Consider the following 19,014-nt stretch of genomic DNA (forward strand, 5'->3'; position numbering starts at 1 on the left):
ATTGTGGTACTTTTTTAAAGAGACTGATGTTGGTTTTGTCTGCTCATGAATATCTTGATTTGGATCACAATTTTTAGGTCCCAGGAAATACAGATTGGGGCCTTATCTGTTCCAAAGTAAGTGCTGAAACTTAATTTGTTTTGAGTTAATGGTGCTAATTGTCAGCTCTACCATGACTCAAAAAAATATTTTTTTTTACTTCTATAAACTGCTTTTTTTCTTCATTGTTTTACTATTACTCTTATATTCTGACCATAAAATAATTGGCTAATGAAGTTTAATTTTAATTAATACATTATGATTTAATTTTTGTAACTCATTTAAGATATTCAGATTTCTTATTTGCTTATGTTCATTTACTTTCTACAAATGTACAGTTATGCTCTTTTACTGAGAAACATTAACTATAAATGACAATTTACTTTCTGATAGGCTCTTTTGTATTTTAAGTTGTGCCTAAGAGTGCTCAGAGTAGTAGTTCTGAATTTCCCCTCAAAGGTAGACTTGATATTTATGCAGTGGTCCTGATTCTGCCATTATCTCTGTGTTAAGTGCTTAATATTCCTGAATTTAGACTCCATACCTTCAAGAGGTGTTTTTTTGAGGAATGGTGTCTTTGTACACAACAAAGCATGCACAAAATTTGACCTCTTATATAGGAAAGGGGTTTTTTTTTAAGAAGTCAAGAACTATGAAAATTTTAGGTGGAAATCCTGATTTACTTTTATTGAGAACTTTTTTGGTAACACAGCATTACTAAGTGATAAATATATCAGAAAAAAAAAAAAAAAGCAGAATCTTGACTCTTAATGGCCAAACCTGTAGGCATTTACCAGAAGTGTTTTCCAGCCTATACATAAACTTTCTCCTGTCTCCTTCCTCTGGTCTTCCTGCCTCTTGAGACCTCTTACTCTACAGCTACTCATTTCCAACAGAGAAGATTCCATTTGGAGCAGTTTCTTATTTTACTCTGTGGACTTCAAAATCTCCATTGTGAAAATCTTCTTCTTTCCTTTACAGCTGGATTAGAATGGTTTTGTTTAGCATTGCAGCTGTTCATATTTCTCTTTATGGGACATTTCTTTGGCTTTGTTTTTCCGTCTTGTGTTGTTTTTGTGGTAACTTGCCCAGAGTGGGAGTTGAAACAAATTAATTTTCCTGAAATGCAATTCTGGGAGGGCTGCACCAGATGAGAGAGAATATGAGAGGGTCTCCATTACTGTGTTTATAGCTACCTGTCACTATTGATCACTAACTAATCTTCTTAGAAGTATCATTTCAACTTTTTTTTATCAGTGTGGACTAAGCAGTGTTGCCAAAACACATTATTCTCTGTCAGACATTACAGTAAGTATGTGGCAGACAAAAAGTTTGAAAGCCATCTCCTCAGATTGCTGTTTAAAAAAGACTTCTGAATTACTCCATTGGAGGTGTCATGCTTGCTGGCATTGAAAAATTAGAATTTTTGAAAGCAAGGGAGTTGGATATTTTCTACCGATCTGTGCTGAGCACCTACACATCCTGAAGAGAAAACAGGGGAAAATTAAGTCAGAAAAGATAGGCAAATATATAGAAAGACTTAAGATTTGGAAGTGACACATGAACAGTCTGCATTAAATGCCTAAAAGCAACCGGCAACACCTTAAAAATCAGTGGGAGAAAGAGTGTGTATCCATGTTTTGCCAGGGCCAACTGTGAGACTTTCTGTACTCTGAATGTCTCTTCTGCTCTTGGTCCATGGGACACTTTTTTTCATGTTTCTAGTGCTACAGGGAAATACTGTCTGAGCATTGTTGGTGGAAGTTCAGTGGCCTCCTTTGTAGGACTGTCCATCCCAATCCTCACAAAAGTGGAGGAACTTACTGGGACATGGTTTATCACTGGCAGGGAGAGCTGAGCTCTCAAGTGCTGGGGTGTTCACAGCCAGTTTGTTTGCACTGACTTATCAAGATTTTAGCAAGCCTGGTTGGGTGGTATTCCAGAGATGAGTTATGGCACATAAAATTCTGTAGGAAGGCATGGGAAGGAAAAGGTACTTCATCCAAGAAGCTGCTTGGGAGGGACTTGAAGGGCTGTGGGAGCAGGAGACTGCACTGAAATCTGTCTTGGAGGCTGGAGCAGGCTCCAGACAGTGCAGCTCTGTTTTCATGTGTGAAAATCACAGAAAATCCTCAGTCCTTCCTCATATTCCCCCTGCTGTTAGAGCTTTCTGTGATTGGTTTTTGTGACATCACCAGCTTGGATTCGCGAGGCTCTGTGGGGAAAGAGTAAAGGCGTCAGGTAGGCATGCAGGAGGCACATTTACCTTTCAGGGCTTCCTACAGAAAGAGCTGCCCAATCTGCTCTGCTCTCTCTGTAAGGAAAATGAAACAAAATAGGAACTTTGATGATACTGGGAGCCTCCAGGCAGTGAAATGAGAATTATTTGGTAAATAGCAGTAAATGCTACTTCAGTAGTAGCATTTCAAGAGGGCGGTGAATGTTCACCACAAAGTAAGAAAATTTGGATAACTGAGATATTACTTTTGCACCTTCCTTCAGCTGGTATTTAAGTGAGAAGTGCATGTACAGCCTCTGCAGTCCAGCTAAGAGGTTCCAGGTTCCAAACCAAACACCCCAGCTGCCTTCCAATAAATGAGAATTAATGTATAGAAGTAAAAGAAATGCTAGCAATCTTTCCAGATATCTCATACATACATACATACATACATATATATCCCAGGGTAGCAAATGTAAGTCACAGGTTGTAAAAACCTGCCCTCACAAAGGAAATAATGCTGCAGATGAAAGAAAATAAACTGAAGCTTGTAGACACAAAACAAATAACTTCTCAAACTGTTAGAAGTTTTAGTAGATGCAGAAGTTATTTTAAAAGGAGAAGTCCACCTGCAAATTTGGAAATAAAAATTTGGAATAGGCAGTTTCTTTCCTAGAGCAAGAATAAAAGAGGGAGATGAGTGACATGAGATCAAAGGGCACTTACAGGATGTACAGAATGGATGAGGGAGAGGCAGGCAGGACAGAAAGCAGGATCAAAAGACACTAATGATGAATAAGCTCTGCTTGCTATATCCCATAAAGAAACACAGTGAGTCAGCATAAGTTCAGAGGGTGTTAAAAGGAAAAATCTAAAAGGAGATCACATTAGAGGCAAGCTCTGTGTATTTCTTTCCCATCAGGGGATGTATTAATAAAGGAACATGGGCAACACTCATGCACAAGCTTTTTAAGTGCATGGGGCCTTTGGCTTTCAAACTGGATTAAAAAGCCTTGAAGAGAGCAGTCTGAAAAAAGGTAAAGCAGCCAGAACATTAATTGACAGTCCCATTACAGGGCTTGTCTGGAGTGCTTTGAGTTCAATTCTCTTCCCTGTTGCCATTAAATACAAATGGTGCATATGTTTATTTTCTGTTCTTTCATTTTCCTCTGAGGCAATGACAGAAATATTACTCTTGTCTACTTATGGGTAGTAAAGCTACCTCCCACAAGTCTATTGATGAGCTAGGGGATGTGCCAGGGAAAAGGAGCTTCAGACTGTACTCTAGAAACACAATTAAGGATATCAAAGACACGATTAAAGTAATTAGGAAATTGCCCAATATAATATTTAGCGCTGAAGCAATTCATGATTGTCATCCATTGGCCCCAGAGGACTTCCTGTATAGTATAGGCAGTCTCCTTATTGCTGTTTTTGAGAAGCCTGTTTGTGTTTGAGTCAGTGAGTGACAGGGCTGTGCAGGGCTGTGCTGCAAATCCAGCAAAAACCTGGGAGCCCAACCCACACCGAAGGAGATGAGGGAAATGAGCCATTTCAGAAAAATCATAGTTGAACCTTATATGAAGTCTCGAAGGAACATTGTAGGGAAGTATTAATGATTACCTCTGGAATGGAAAAAGGAAAAAACCAACGTGACATCCATCTCCACTTCCATCTACAGGCCCTACAAGCAGTATTGTGTGGCAGGAGAGAGGACACTTTTCAGGAAATTCATTGCACTGTTCCTTGAAATAAAATGTGTTTTCTAAAGCCTTGGGAGATCGATGGGAGAGGTGCTTCTGCAAACATATGTAAAAATCCCTGTACAGGGTTTTCTTTTTTCAGTGTGTGTATGCCACAAATTGTCACTGAGCAGGCAGTAACAGCAATTTGGGGAACTTACATTGCAAGGTGCTGGGTCAGTTCATGTAGCTGAGGATCTGCTTGTCTCTCTTGTACTAAATCCCCCTAAATCTTTTTAGATTTGCTTAAATGAGTGAAACTTGCTCCTTGTCTAGCTATTTGTGGATTAGGAGTGGTTGATCAAGAGTGCTTTCTTCACAGTCCCACATCTTTGTGCTGCTGTTTCTCTGTGTATGCCTTGAGGAATTTCTCCAATATGCTGAATAGAATCATTGGACCTCCTGTCTTTATTGCTTTCTGTCAGTTTCTCCTAGCTGGCTTGCTTTTGCTGCTACCCCGGATTTTTGCTTGCTCTCTATTTCTTGTTGAATACAATATGGAATGAAAACAGTTTAAAGAAGATCTAGAAATACAGAACTTCCTTAGCAATTATTCTGCTCTTTTATCTCACTCAATTTTAATGCAATTGGGCTCCCTCCTGATCAGTGTTCTGCTGCTCTTACATCTCATTTTCCATATCTGCTTAAATGAATTACTTTCTGATTTCCTGATTGCACTGTGTCTTTACTCTAGTAAATTCTGCAACTATTTCAGTGAATTTTTCTGCTACAAGATTATATTCCATTTGACTATCTCTTTTCATAGTCATGAAAGAAACTTCTTCCTCTGTTTTCTGTATCAAGCCTAATAATATATCTCTATCATCCAAGTCTCCCACACCTAGGATTCTTGGCAGAAGGTTGAAAGTCCCAAAACTGCCAAATTGCACAGAACCATTTTTATTTAATGATTCAGATTTATAAAAGCATATGCTGAAACCGAGAAATTTTTAGTAACTTAAAAACTTAATTTATTTTTCTGTTGAATCATGTTGTCCTCTTTGTTGATCCAAGTTGTGTGGTGATCCTTGAAAGATGGCAGGATGCACTTTGCATGTTTATGGTTCCACATTTTTAAGCGAATTAAACTTTCTGAACAAAAAGTTTTAGTTTGGATTGAAATTTAATTTTAAGGTCTTGAAATTTTAGCACACTTTTAGCACTTTGAGACATGGCAGTAATGAGAATGAAGACAAAAACCTGAAAGATATAAATGTGTCCAGAGTAATCATTGATGGTGCCCTCGGTCCATTTCTGCTGGACAGAACCATGTGCAGAAGAAAAATCAGTCAAGTAAAAGAAAACTACTCCAGTTGTTTTAACAGAGAAATATTTATTGCTTCTATGATAAAAGAAAACACACAATCTGGTGAAATTAAAAAAATATATTTAGCCAGGTTCTGTGCTGGAAGGTCAAAAGGAAATGGGGGTAGGCCAGTTGACACTGCCTGAGGATCCAGCCTTGGAATGAGGCAACATAAAGGAAAAAAATGTACACACTGCAGCTGAAGCAGCCCTTGATAAAGTGAGAACAGAGGGAAAGTAATAGTGCCTGTGCTACAAAAGAGATTTAATAGGGGTTTGAAACTGAACTGCACAGTTATTGATAGCACATCATCAGCCCAAGGTGCTTTTTCATTATGGCCCAGCTGGTTAGAGGAAAGAGCATGAAGAGATTGAGGAAGGCATTTTTAGCAGTGGCCGATGAAAAATAGGGCTAATGCAGCATTCCCTAAAGAAGCAATGGCATTTTAGATACAAAAAATAAGTTAGAATGAAAGAAACTTCACCTTGATAAGACGCATTTCAAACCAAACCAAACCAAACCAAACACTGAGAAATAATGATAATAAGCCATATATTTATCTAAGGTATAAATCTGAACCCTTTAGGTAAATTTTGCTCCTTTCCTTTTATGTTTGATTTCCCTCTTTAGCCTTTATCCCACATTTTTACTTAGTTCACAAACAGCTGGTGTAGAAAAGGCATATTTGAGTAATACTAGAAACAACCAAGGTCATAAAAATAATTTAAAATTTAGGAAAAAAACCCCAACCACATGTGCCTTGAAACTGGAGACAAGTTATGCCTTAGCCAATTGCTTCTTCTTTTCTATTTGTAAGGGCTATTAAATCATGTGACTCCCAGGGCAGAAAGAATAAATGGGTTTATCTTGGTGGAAGCCTCACAGACTGATATTTTAGAGCTCTAGTGACTGAGCACAGGGGTATTCATTTATAGTATCAGTTTTCCATCTTTTCCAGAGCTTCTCCTGGAGAAACAAACCTCGTAGCAATGAAGACACTTTTACCTTTTAAAAATCATTGAGTGGGGGGGACTTTCCTCCCTTTTTGGTTTTAGTCTCAAAGTTAAATATTTCAGAATTCACAGCTATAGGAAGTGATATTGCAAACTCAAATTCTTGAAGCTGGATGATGTCAAAGTGCACTGATAGACCCGACCACCTCTACCTTCTAGTCCAGTTTGAATGGAATTTGTTAGGTCCTAGATTACACCTGAATCCAGCACAGACACTCTAATTAAACCTGCCCAAGTTAGCTTGGGGACCAGAAGCAGTGGGAAGCATATTTTCTACCTAGTTTCCAAAATGCTGATTGGTTTACAGCTGATTCTGGTACCCTAATATAATATTGCAGTTTGTAAGATAAGTCACTGGTAAATCAAACAGAATTGTTTGCATTCATATGATTATTTCAATGAGAAGTTTCAGACTCTTGTTCTCCCTCAGAAAATTTTCAGTCTTGCATCTCAACATTAAGGAAAGTAGAACTGCCAAAGCATAAAAAAATTCCCCAACCAAACCACCCCAAAACTAATCAGTCAGAGTTCAATTTAAAGGCCACTTATTAAGTATTTATGGAGCAAAAGCAGAGATGTGTAAGAAATTTCGAGAGACTGGTTTGGTAGAACATTTCATTCCTAAAGCTGTACTCTTTTGGAGAAAAATAGAATTGTATGCCTCATTTTCAGATGATTTGGATGCAACCCTAACTCTGGAGTATCTGTGAGTTGCTAATAACCTCTGTACCTGTCTACTAAATCTGTTTGCAGAGAGTAGAATTTTGTATGCCCAGTAATTTGTCATTACACAGTGAGAAAAGAGAGAGCTCTGTAGACCATGTAGTAATTGCAATGGTTATAATTATGCTAAACCCATAAATATATCAAATAAACTGTTTGATGTTCCACCTTTTTACTGTATTCAGTGCAAAAAGGAACATGAAATGACCTTATGGTGATTAGAGAAACAAGTGCTCTAACAACCCCAGTATATGCCTAATGTATCATATAAACTTTGTGATTATGTATATTCTGGAATTGGATGAAAATACTGCAAAACAATATGAAAAGGAGCTGTGTTTTAAATCAGATGAAGGAAATAATAAAAGAGAAAAGGCTGGCATTTTATAGCTACCTGGCTTTGGAGTGTATGGTTGCTTGTTACTCTTACCACTGAATCATTTCATCACTGAATGACCTATTTCAGGTCACAACATAATACCCACATGACAGCAACATCAGTTTTGTCCTTGTGGTATAATTTGCAATTCAGAAGTGTAATTTCAGTGAATACTGGACAAGTTCTCTATGTTTTTGAGATACAGGTTAAAAAACTTGCCTGGCACCTATAGCAATGTCTTATTCCATTAAAAGGTTCACCCTGACCTGAATAACTCCTGTCTTCTGATTAACACTCTACCTATCTTATGTTGTCTGTAAGTGGATGTTTTTGGCTTGTCATTTCTTTTGTTGGCCTACTTGTTGTAAAAAATTTACTTTATAGCAAGTGACTAGTAATTATTCAGGGCTTTATGAAATCCAGTTCTTTTTACTGTAACATTTATAAAATTGATCCCAGAATATCTATTCATGCAAATGAAAATTTTAATACTTTAGAGCACGTATGCCAATTGTATATTAATTGTTAATGTAATTTACTAGAATATAGTTGTCTTTCTGCAGATGACTCTGCTAGAATATACTGATTTTCTTTAGAATAGTAGATACTACCAAGATTTGTCTTTTTTCTTCACTGTTCCTTCTACCCTGCACTGTGAGCCCATCTGTCCTGTTGGATCTGGTAGATCTATTGTTAAAACCACCACTGTAAATCCAGTGGGGTTTAATATTTTTTCACATACTCAGGTAGTGCTGCTGACACATAAAGAGTTCTGGTGACCTTTGTCATGACAGAAATTTAAATACTGCTTGTCCTGCACTTGACATGTGTGAAACCCCTCACATTTTATCTTTGTATGCAATTATTTGAGGCCTTAGGACAACTTCCTGCAGTTTCTTTTCTTTTCTATTGCCTATATAGGCCTTTTCTCTGCTCTTACAATCACAGTTTTAGATGTCACATTCCATTCTTCTGATGTCCTTCCTTGGAGAGAGGAAGAAATGACTTTCAGAAGAAAAGCCAGCTGACAAGAGGTGGTATTTTAAAACAGACACAGGCAAGGCTGTTGGAAAGAAGAGTGCCTTGGTGAGGGCAGAGGGAGTAATGACTGATCTTTGTGGGAATCCAGTGAATTTTGTAGTGGCTCTGCATTTAATGCAGCCAAATCTGTACTGGTTCTCATGATCCATATGCTCTGCTGCCTGAGGAATACTCCACTATTAACTGTCTTGCACATAGATCAACTGAGCTGCAAATCAGATTTTTTTCCTCTAAAGTAACACCAGTAATGACACATAATGACAGCGCAGCAGAACCAAAATTTGATGCTTGCCCAGTTTCCCTCCTGCCCTGCTGCTCTTCATATGGTTTGGATGCTCTTTCCTTCTGCTCTGAACACCCGCTTTTACAAACAGGCAGATTTTCCTTTCAGGAACATGCAGAGAAGGGCTTGAAAATCTTGCCTGCCTCTTCTGTCACCCAGCAAGGCCTGTGTTGTACTGAGCTCCTGCGAAGTTTGACAGGAATAGGTGAGAGACAGCCTCTTTTCTCTAAGAGAGGAATGAAGTCATGATGCATTTCACTTGTGTTTTTCACCCCAAGAGATTATACAGAATACTTTACACAGCCCTTTCATGTTTTGTAATTTTAGGATCAATGGGTCTCTGGCTATTTCTAAAACAGATTGAACAAGAACAGACTCACGAATTTTCCATGAAATAAAAATAGATGTGACTGGTTGTTATTTGGAAGGGTCTGTTTGGCTTCAGAGCTAGGAACGTGAACACACATTTTCGAAATGTTTCTGAAATTACTTTTAATGTGTTCTAGAAAGGTTTCAATCTATTATCTTATTTTATGCATTATTGTGTACTTTTGCCTTCACCAAGCCTTTACCAGGCCATAGTCTGCAGCCTCCAAACCAAGCTTGACTGTAGGTTAGCTCAGTTCCATTTTAAAAAGTTGATACTTCCAATCAGAGCCTGCAGGGAGATAATGCTGGTGCTGCCACAGGGACTCAGCACCATCCTGTCTTTGCTCTCTTTTCCTGAGGCATGTCCTCAGTGCTGGTGGCACAAAGGTGGCCCAACTTTCATGTTCTCCTTCATGCAAGCAGCTGTTAAAATCACACCAGGAGGCATTATAAAATAATAATGAATGGTAATGATCCCAGGAGCAGTGTGCCCCTCCATAAACTCAGTTGGAGAGCAGGATAAATTGTACATTCTAGTTAGGAGTGTAAAGTCAGTGGAGGATATGAGACAGCACCACTCCATGCAGGTGCTTCCCATATGGATGCCTGCGAAGCCGTGGCTCCGCTAACTTGTCTGTTTAACAGGGGCCTTGCCAAGAGCGCTCCCTGATAAACTGGATTTGTGCTCTGTAATCAAGGTGGGGGAAGAAAGCAAGCACATGTCTCTCGATGCTAAAGGACTCCTCATGGAAAATCTTTTATTGGAAAGAAATTGGCACAGTCAGAGAAGCTCTCATGGACACCTCTGAGGGTGATTACTGGCTGGACTCATCAATATCTAAGGATATCTGCAAGTGTAAAGAGCTGTTACAAATTATGTGTTGAGGCAGCAGCTTCACAGGAAATGAAAGTACTTAAGAATTAGGATGAAAGAGTGTATGAAGCCATCCCCCCAGGTCTCTGCTACCAAAAGAGTCTGGTTTACTTTATGTCCACTGATGGGACTGTGTGTAGCATTCTTCTCTGTTCCTGAGTCTGTATAAGGTGTTGTGAGACCTTGCACTGTTTCTTGGACGAAACAAATATCACATGTCTTTATTCTGTGCTGTCAGTGTAATGAGACAGACCCCACCCATCTGTCAGCTCACTATGAGTCTTGTTTAGGTTTTGGCTGCTAAGATCATGCATAGGACTCTCACTGGCAGCACAGCAGAGCTACTTCCAAATGAAAAAGAATTTCACATGTTCCTGAAGGAATTTCACATGTTCCTGTAGCAAGATGTAGCATCTTTTATAATCCAATAAATGGCTCTTCCCCTAGTGATACTCTTCATTTCTCACGTGGGAGAATTTGAAAGGAGAACATTTTTCTTATTTTAGGAATTTGTCAGTCGTTGTGGAATCATAGAAAAAAGGCATGGAAAAGACTAGTGCAATCTAATGAAGAATTAAATGCATGACAGCATTATGCATGAGGTCAGTAAGGAACCACATGATCATTTCAGCTAGCTGGTCCATGCTGGTGAAATGTAGTTACTGTTTTCTCTGTCATCTGTTTTACAGTTCTTCCTACCTTTAATTATCATTCTGTTGGGGTTCTGCATAAGAAAGCAGAGCCATCTGGGGAAATCAGCATTGCTTCACTCAGTCATGGCTGGAATTAAAATGATCTGCTATGAAGGCAAAGAAAAAGGAAAAAAAATCCAAAATATCTTGTCTAGGGAATTAAGCAGAACTGTTGACCAGCTCCTACAGTTCAGTATAAGAAAGAAATTTTATTTAATTAGATACTGGAATGTACTTTAGCATTACATAAAAAAAAAAGAGGAAGGTGAAAGTTTGCTCCTATTTTTATGTAGCAGACATGCTGTCACAAAATCGCAGTGCATGTATACTTTAATGAAAGCCAATGAATTGTTTTTACTTATAAAGATGGCAGGATGAGGCCAGCATCTGTTTAAATTAGTGAAATATATTAATTCTCATTTCTAAATCGTGACCTCATATTCCCAGGTCTGCAGAAATGGAGGATGTGCAGTAAATTAGTCCCATAGCCTTTTACCTCTGAGCCTGGACCCTGCTGAGGCCACCAGTTGAAATGAATCTGTGTCTGCATCTGAAGCAAGTCCCCTCAGAGTATTTACTGCCATCACAATTTTACCCGATTAATTGTCACTGTTCAGAGGGAGTGGGCAACAGCCAGAGCAGAGAGCTCTTGTGGTATCTGGGACTCTGCACTGCTCAATTCGTGTTGCTGCTGTCAGGTCTAGGCTTCCAAAGCACAGAAGAAGTTCATATTAACAAAGAAGTTTGTGTGGCTGGAGAAGGATGAACAGCAAATAGCAACACTCAGTGATTCTAAGCAACCATCTGTCTAACACTGGTGTCTTAGTGAGGCTTGCTGCTTATCATTTTAATTTGTCTCATAAAATAATCAGTCCAAGAATACATTGGCTAAATTATTGAGTAATGTGAGAATTAAAGTTACCTCAGGAAACGGTGTTAAATGAATAATTCTCTGAGCATTGGAGCAAAGGAGGCCTGATGTTTTATGAATTTGTATCCACTGCATTGACAGGATAGGATTTATTAAAATAGGAGTTTTTCCTGTTAGGAAGTTTCTGTCATTTCCCTGCTGTGCAGATCCTGTGGTAATTGGTAATGACTTAGTTCGTAGTGTGACCCTTGTGAGGACTGCACAGTGTCTCTTCTAGCCAGGCTCAGCCATGAAACATCTGGCTGTGCAATGCTGCCTGCACAGCTGGGCTAAGTAGGAATCAGAGACTTTACTCAGCCCCGTTTCTTTATTTTTTATTTTTTTTTCATGACCTGCATTGCCCACATGATTGTTCTGGTTGCAGTGAGGCAGAAAAGCAAAGACCTGGGCAGGAGAAAATCCCAAGCTCTCCACCATAAAGGCAGTGTGCAAGTGAACTTGCAGATCATTTAGCCACAAGAACTTGAGTACAGCCCTTCTGCTGAATTTAGGTGAACATGCTCAAAAGGTGGTAAGTGACAGATTTTGTCACTGCATAGTAAGATAAATGACAATAAAAGCATATCAGCCATTGTGCAGGAGCTGGAGGAAGGTCATATATTCCTTCTTTACCCCTCTGAGGGAGCTGGGGAATAGCAAGGAAAATCTGCCAGTTTCTGGAAAACAAATACAAGACTCATTAAATCAGTCTCATTAAATCTTACAATCGTGGATTGCATGCAGTGCTAGCAAGGAAAGTGTTGTAACTGATAAAAGCCCCCAAAGATAGAATCAGCAGTACCATAAGGTTAGACTTTTTATTTGTTTTTTCTTGCCTGTTACTTGATGCAGAGCCGGAATGAGACTGTGGTGTTTCACTGCACAAGAAGGTAAAAAAAAAAGGTCTGAAATTGTCAAGAAGTGTATGGATGTGGAAAGAGTGTTTTCACCTATCAGATTTTGTAGCAGCTGAGCAGAACTCCTGAGAAAGGAGTATCTTTCTTCTGCCAAAACCACTGGCTAGCTGGTTGCCCTCAGTAGGAGTTCCTGGCAGATGAAAACAGCAGGGGGAAGAAAAATCCACTGAAATTAAATTGCTAAAATTTGACAGCAATACAAGAATATTCTGTCCAAATGTGTGCAGGCATTTTTCCTTTTCTGCATTCATTGTTTTGATGTGGCTTGGTTAAAGTTTCAAAGTTATTTTATATTTTATGAAAGTATGCATTTATAAAAAGACATGTATTTTTTCATAATTAAATAAATATTTATTACATTTATTATCTGAAATGAGGCAGCATATAGCAATGAGCATTGAGCAAAGGAACTCTGAGGACTCTGATGCTTAGAATGCTGCTCCATTCCCTGCACAGCTCAAAATCTATGGAAGTGCCCCATATCAGATACAGCCTGGGCTGAGAGGAGGAAGGGCAGTGTATAGAAGCCAGGCAGGGGGGTACAATTATGGATCAATGATGAAACATAAAGATTTATGATTAAGACTGAAGAATGAATTAATGAATGCTATTAGAGCTGGTTTCTGCAGCTTTCCTGAGCTTGCTTTGCCAGTCAGTCAGGTATCTTCTTCCTATTGTTGCCCAGAGAAGCTTGTGGATGCTCCATCCCTGGAAGTGTTCAAGGCCAGGTTGGATGGGGCCCTGAGCAACCTGATCTAATCAGAACTGATAACTCTGGCTGGCCTTGGAGGAAGAGATGCTTTAAACTCTGCAACTCGGTGCCTTGGGGGAAGTTCCTAGGAGGTCCCCAGGAGTCTAAGTCAGCCAGAGCCATCGGTCCTGGCAGCTTTGGTCTGGAAGAAATACCATGACAATAGAAATTTTTGAACACAGAATCCCACTCAGGGCTACATGCGTCTGACCACCAATATCAGCTCTTTTCCATAGGCAGGAAAAGCCAGAGACACAATTTATTGGCAGCAGTTTAGAAGTGTCCCCTGGGAGTCCAAGGCCAGCCAGAGCTGTCGATCCTGGCAGATTTGGTGTTGGAGCAATCCTCTGATGTTTGCAATTTAAGGGACAGAATCCCACTTCTGGCAATGTGCATCGACTGTGAGTATCGGCTCTTTTCCATAGCATGGAAAAACCAGCAAACCAATGTCTTGAGGGTAGTTAAGAGGCAGGCCCTGGGAGTCCAAGGCAGGCCAAAGCCATGGCTTCTGGCAGTTTTGGTCTGGGAGGGATCCTCTGACATTCAGAATTTTAGGAGGCGGAATCCCACTTTTGGTCCTTAATGCCTGACTGTGAATATCATCCCGCTTCCATAGGAAGGTGGTATGGGTTTAGGCTTCTCAGTGAATTTTTCCCTTTATCATTGCTTAGATGCTGGGAGTGTGAGGTGCTGTCTCGTGTGGGGGCTGTTTGTATTCCTACTTGTTGGTGCAGGACTCCCAAAGGTGGATAGCAGGGATTAAGCCACACTAAGGAGGGGGTAATAGTCTAAATTGCTGCTGTCTGTGTGAGTTTGCAGAAGCCTCCTGAAAGGGGGAGAACCCCCTTTTCCCATCCCGCACCAGTGGCAGCCCAACCCACCTGGGGAATGTTCCGAGCTGGCATCAGAGCATGGGAACCGAGGGGGAAAAGCAGTGCCAGGCTGGCTGAAAGCTTCCAAAAATGTTGCTTTTCTGTTTTTTTCTGTTATATACATACATATATGTATGTATGTATGTATATATGTATGTATATATGAGTGTGTATATATCCATATATATATATATGTCTATAAATATATATATTTTCTAGTAAAGACCTATTTTTCCTTTTTCAACATTTTTACCTGAAAGCCCTGTAATTTCGAAGTTACTAAAAATCTGGAGGGTGGGACTCTTCTTTCTATTCCTGTCTCCCTTGGCAGACATTTGTCTTTTAAACCGAGGCAGAAGCACCAATCTGCAACTCAATGTCTCCAGGGCAGTTGATAGGCAGCACCCAAGAGCCCAAGGCCATCCAAGAGCCATTGGTGTTAGCAGCTATAGTGTGGGAGCAATCCTGTGACATTCCCAAATTTGGAAGCAGAATCTCACTTTCACCCCCAGGTGCTTGACTTCTGTCAAATCACAGGAGCCCTCCAGTAACTGCTTTCACATTTTGGAGCCACGGTGAACCAGGTGAGTAAGAAATTATCCATTAAAAACTGCATATATGTGTAAAGCATCAAAAACTGTTCAGGAAATTAAATAGCACATGAGCCTTGCTGGATTTATTCTTTTTGTTTGGTTGGATTTTTGTGAGATTTTGGATTTTTATAGTGGAATGGTTTTGTTTGGCTTTGGACTTTTTTTCCTTTTTTTATGCAACAAACAGGTTGTCTTAAACAGAGTTATTCCCAAATCATCTGTGGTTTGGCAACAGATTGGGATGACGAGCCAAATAATTCTTGACTGTTTTCACAAACAGAGTGTCCAACCACAACACTCAAATATTTGTTTATTTGGTTGCTTCAAAGTGACACCATGATAGAAAGCAAACTCCATATGAAACCATTTACTAATTCTACCATTGGATTTAATAAATCCTATTTTAGCTTTTACTCCCTTGCTGCCTGATTTTTGGGAATTGCCTACCACTGTGAAATTGGCAAGTTCAAGAGAAGAAACTATGAAAGGGAATATCTAATTTCTTTACTCTAGCTGCTGTTTCATGGCCTCAATTAATCTACACTTGCAAGGCCTTCAATTTATGGAAAATTATTGGAGTGGCAATGTGGACCCTGCATAGCCAAAAGCTGGATTTTAATAAATGTGGGCTATTTAGTATATACACAGGACAGCCTTTGAGATCCATCAAGGCTTGTCCAACATGCTCTGAATAATTTTAAGAAATCAGTGCATAATTAATGAAAAATGCTATCAGATCTTTTTCCTGTGGGCTCTCATCCTTATTTCCAGCAAATATGAGGTTGGTATGACAGTCTGGATTGAAGTTTCTCCTCCTCCTTTAGACTGGCTCTGCTTCCACACTAGTGGGGTTTATCTCTGCAAAATAGAAATGGATAAAAGAAAAATACATGCTCAATACATCTCAACTAAAAATACAGTTATTTATATAATGTGTGTAATTGTAGGAAGTGTCAGGAAGGTATTTTGAATGCTGTGCCTTGGCTCAGATTCTGATTTCTGTTTGCTAAATCAAAATGGCAACCTGAAAAAACCTATCTGAAGGATTTCATCCAGGATATTGTCCTTATGTCCTTGTATATATAAAGAAACAGAATCCACTTGTCATAGTGAAGCAGAAAACTTTATTTACTGACATTTATTTTTAAAAGGTAGCTATTTTAGCCACAATTCACGCTTAAAACCTCTGCCTGTGGAACAGCTTGTACTAATGCAGCAGGCAAACTCAACACCTGTCAATCTTTCACTTCCATATCTTTTTTTCCCCCCACTGTTTTGTGTGCAGTTCTGGTTGTTAGTCTTGCTGAGTCACTTCTCAATTACCTATGAGAACATGTCTAATTGTGGAAAATCTGGAAGTGAGACAAAGGGAACTCTGATGCTGGTGGGTACTGCTGTTCTTGGTGCTGTGGAGCCTGGCTGGGTGTCCCCCCTTGCTGGCAGGTCTGGCACCCATCTTTGCCCTGCCTGCAATTCAATGTCCACACAAAAGGAGAAAGGCTTCTCCTCCTCAGACTCAGTGGGAAGTGACTGTGCTCAAGTAAAAGCACTCAGATGGTTTTATCTCCTTAAAGTCCGTTTAACTCTTCTACCTCAGTGCTCTCCCCCTGTTTGGCATCGTTTTAACCCCCATGTCTCCTGTTCTGGTGCCTCAGGACATCCATGGCTGAGGATCTTTTCCAGATTCAAAAAGCTCAGCTGGTAGTGAGTGGTTTTATTTGCCCATACTTGATGTTTTCTTCTGGTTTAATCTGGTTTTTTTTGTTTTTTTTTCCAAATGTCTATAAGTGGCAGAGGGAAAGGCAAACTCGCTTCCAGATTGGTGATAATTTGAAGCGGAATCTGCCTTCTCCCCTGTGTGAAGTCATCTCCAGATGATTAAACGAGTGCCCCGCATGAAGCTGCTCTCCAAACTGTAAAATGGCTTGTTTGCAATTTTCCAGGTATCTGAAAACCCTCTATTTGCTTTTAATAATCATATTTTGGAAATGGGAAAGGGAATTTTGTGCTGCTTGTCTTGACCAAGAACTCCGATTTGATTTAAATGAGTTTGCCTTCCCTCCAGCTTCTGACTTCTCTCCCGTGCTTTGTTCAGCCTGCATTGCCTTTCTTGCTGGTTGTAAACCCTGATCCATATTATGCCCAAAACCAACACTGGCAAAGAGTATCATGCCAGCTGCACCACTAAATAAAATAAACCTTAATATTTTATGTTTTCAGTTGAAATGTAGTGGTTGAAATGTCAGACTTGTAGCTTATTAAACTCTTCAAGAGTTCAGAGTTTATAGGAAAAAGTTTATAACTTTCTTCTTGATTAAAAATGAACTATTTCAGCTTGGAAATGACTCCTTAATTAAAAAGTAAATCATATTATATGTTCACCATGATGAAATGATAATTGGAAATTATTATTTTATTCTTCTGAATATCAATAAAATGATGTAGTATTTGTGAGTAAGAAATAAAAAATAACCTTAAAATTCTTCTCAATGATAATCTCTGTAATGCCTATAAGCATAGGAATTACTTCTGTGTCTATTGTGGCTTAATGCTTTTATTACCTTGAATGTCATATAGAAATAAAAAATTATTTTCCATCACATTTTAAATATTATTCTGCAATAAACCTTGTCTGTGCCATTAAATCTTCTGGAGCCATTAGCTGTTTTTACAGTACCAGAATTTATGTTTGGCCATACTGCAGCTGTTAGTTCAAGCCCAGGACATTTGAGGGTTGATCTGAGCTCCAGAATGGAATGGATTTGTCTCTTTCCTCAGGATTAGATATTGTCCAGCCTGCAAATGAGGCAATAGTGCTGAGCTGTATCAGGGCAATGCACAAAGGTGGGGTAGGACTGATAGAATTCCAGCAGTTATTCATTCCAAAGCAATTTCAAGAGCTGTTTCAAAGCATTTAGCTTTGGGTGTCTGAGCTTGTGGGCATTTCTTTTTATGCTCTCTGCTGGGAAGTCTTTGTGATCAAAACTTATGAAGGGTTATAGGTGGTTTTGGGAGAAAGAGTAGAGTCCTACTCTGCATCCTAATTTAATTTTGGAATAAAGAACCATGTAAACCCTTGTGTACGAGAGATGAGTTAGTGTTTGTAACACTTTCTGTAATTAACAGACGCCAAAAGGATAAAAGGAATTGGACACAATAAATTAGGTTTTGTTTCAACTTTCTCCTTATTCAAGCTTGCCCAGGTGGGTTATCCATTCTCTCAGTGTGAATTTTGCCATTATATCTCGACAGAACTTAATAGAAAATTTTAGTGCCTCTCAAGCCCAAACCAGCTGCTCACTCTTGTGAATTTGGTGAAAACAATTTATTCCAGAAGCTTCTCTGGGCTCATGAAGGAAAAAATAAATCTGAATCCTGACCTGCAAGTGAGGATGATGATGATTATTTCACTGATGACAAGGCTGATGCACCATGCTTGGAAACTGAAAACTGAACTCACAGGTATTGGCCAACTGATAATATTTCTTGACAATTCTTGTGCCTGTCCAATTTATTGTTTAGAAATAAAGAGAATCCAGCATTGCTCTTGTCTGTCTGTGAGATTTCACTCCCCACCTACATTGATTTTACTTTTATTTTAAATTTTAAAATTTAAATTATTTTAAAGTTATTATTAATTTTTATTAAATTATTATTAATTTTAAAATTTATTTTAAATTAATTTAGTGCCAGTGTCTCTTTCAGTGATCACATAAACCTGCACAAGGACACTTGGCATTTCTCTACTGGTTATTCAAGAATTTTGCTGCAGAATTTTTGCTTTAGCTGCTATATTTCGTATACTTCCTTGTTTTTATACCAAGACACATATCAAATTTGAGCACTCTTTTAGAAAGTGAATTGATGGGTTTAGGTACTAATGACAAAGTAGGTGCTTTGATCTCATTATTTACATATTCAAAGCTTTTTCATGCTTGGAGTTTTAATCACAGGTCAGCAGTGACATAGTTGCTGATATATGATTAAGAATGCAGATAATCCTGAATTTAAATTAATTTCTATATAGATACTTTAAAAATAATCCTCTTAAAACTACTGGGTTACTATTGCAAAGAGATCCATGTGTTTTTAGGGTGATTTCTCCTCACACAGAAACTTCCCCCATAACAGAAGCAAATCTTATGACAGCTGTAGTCTTTTAGGAGTGAACACAGTTTCTTGCATAAAGCATAATTTTTAAAAGCTGAGTAGCTTTTTATGTGGTTTATTTGTGGTATTCTTTTATCAGCTAAAAATGTAAGCTGCTGCATAAATATTTGTTCAGGCTTAGT

The 19,014-nt window shown here is 38.9% G+C and overlaps 1 protein-coding gene across 2 annotated transcripts in view; it reads left to right on the top strand.

The window, feature by feature from the left end:
• The window catches only part of LOC148224185 (uncharacterized), a 161,560-nt gene that overhangs the window by 132,626 nt on the left and 9,920 nt on the right, over nucleotides 1-19,014 (top strand). Inside the window, exons 3-5 of one of the 2 annotated variants that reach the window (XR_015802151.1) lie at nucleotides 14,642-14,713; nucleotides 16,511-16,665; nucleotides 17,975-18,184. The exons of the other annotated variant lie outside the window; for it this stretch is intronic. The gene's annotated coding sequence lies outside the window, so the exon portion shown is untranslated. The remainder of the gene's footprint in view (nucleotides 1-14,641; nucleotides 14,714-16,510; nucleotides 16,666-17,974; nucleotides 18,185-19,014) is intronic. 2 annotated transcript variants of the gene reach the window in all.

This window comes from Sturnus vulgaris, chromosome 3 (genome assembly GCF_052056855.1).
Source record: "Sturnus vulgaris isolate bStuVul1 chromosome 3, bStuVul1.hap1, whole genome shotgun sequence".
NCBI lineage: Eukaryota > Metazoa > Chordata > Aves > Passeriformes > Sturnidae > Sturnus > Sturnus vulgaris.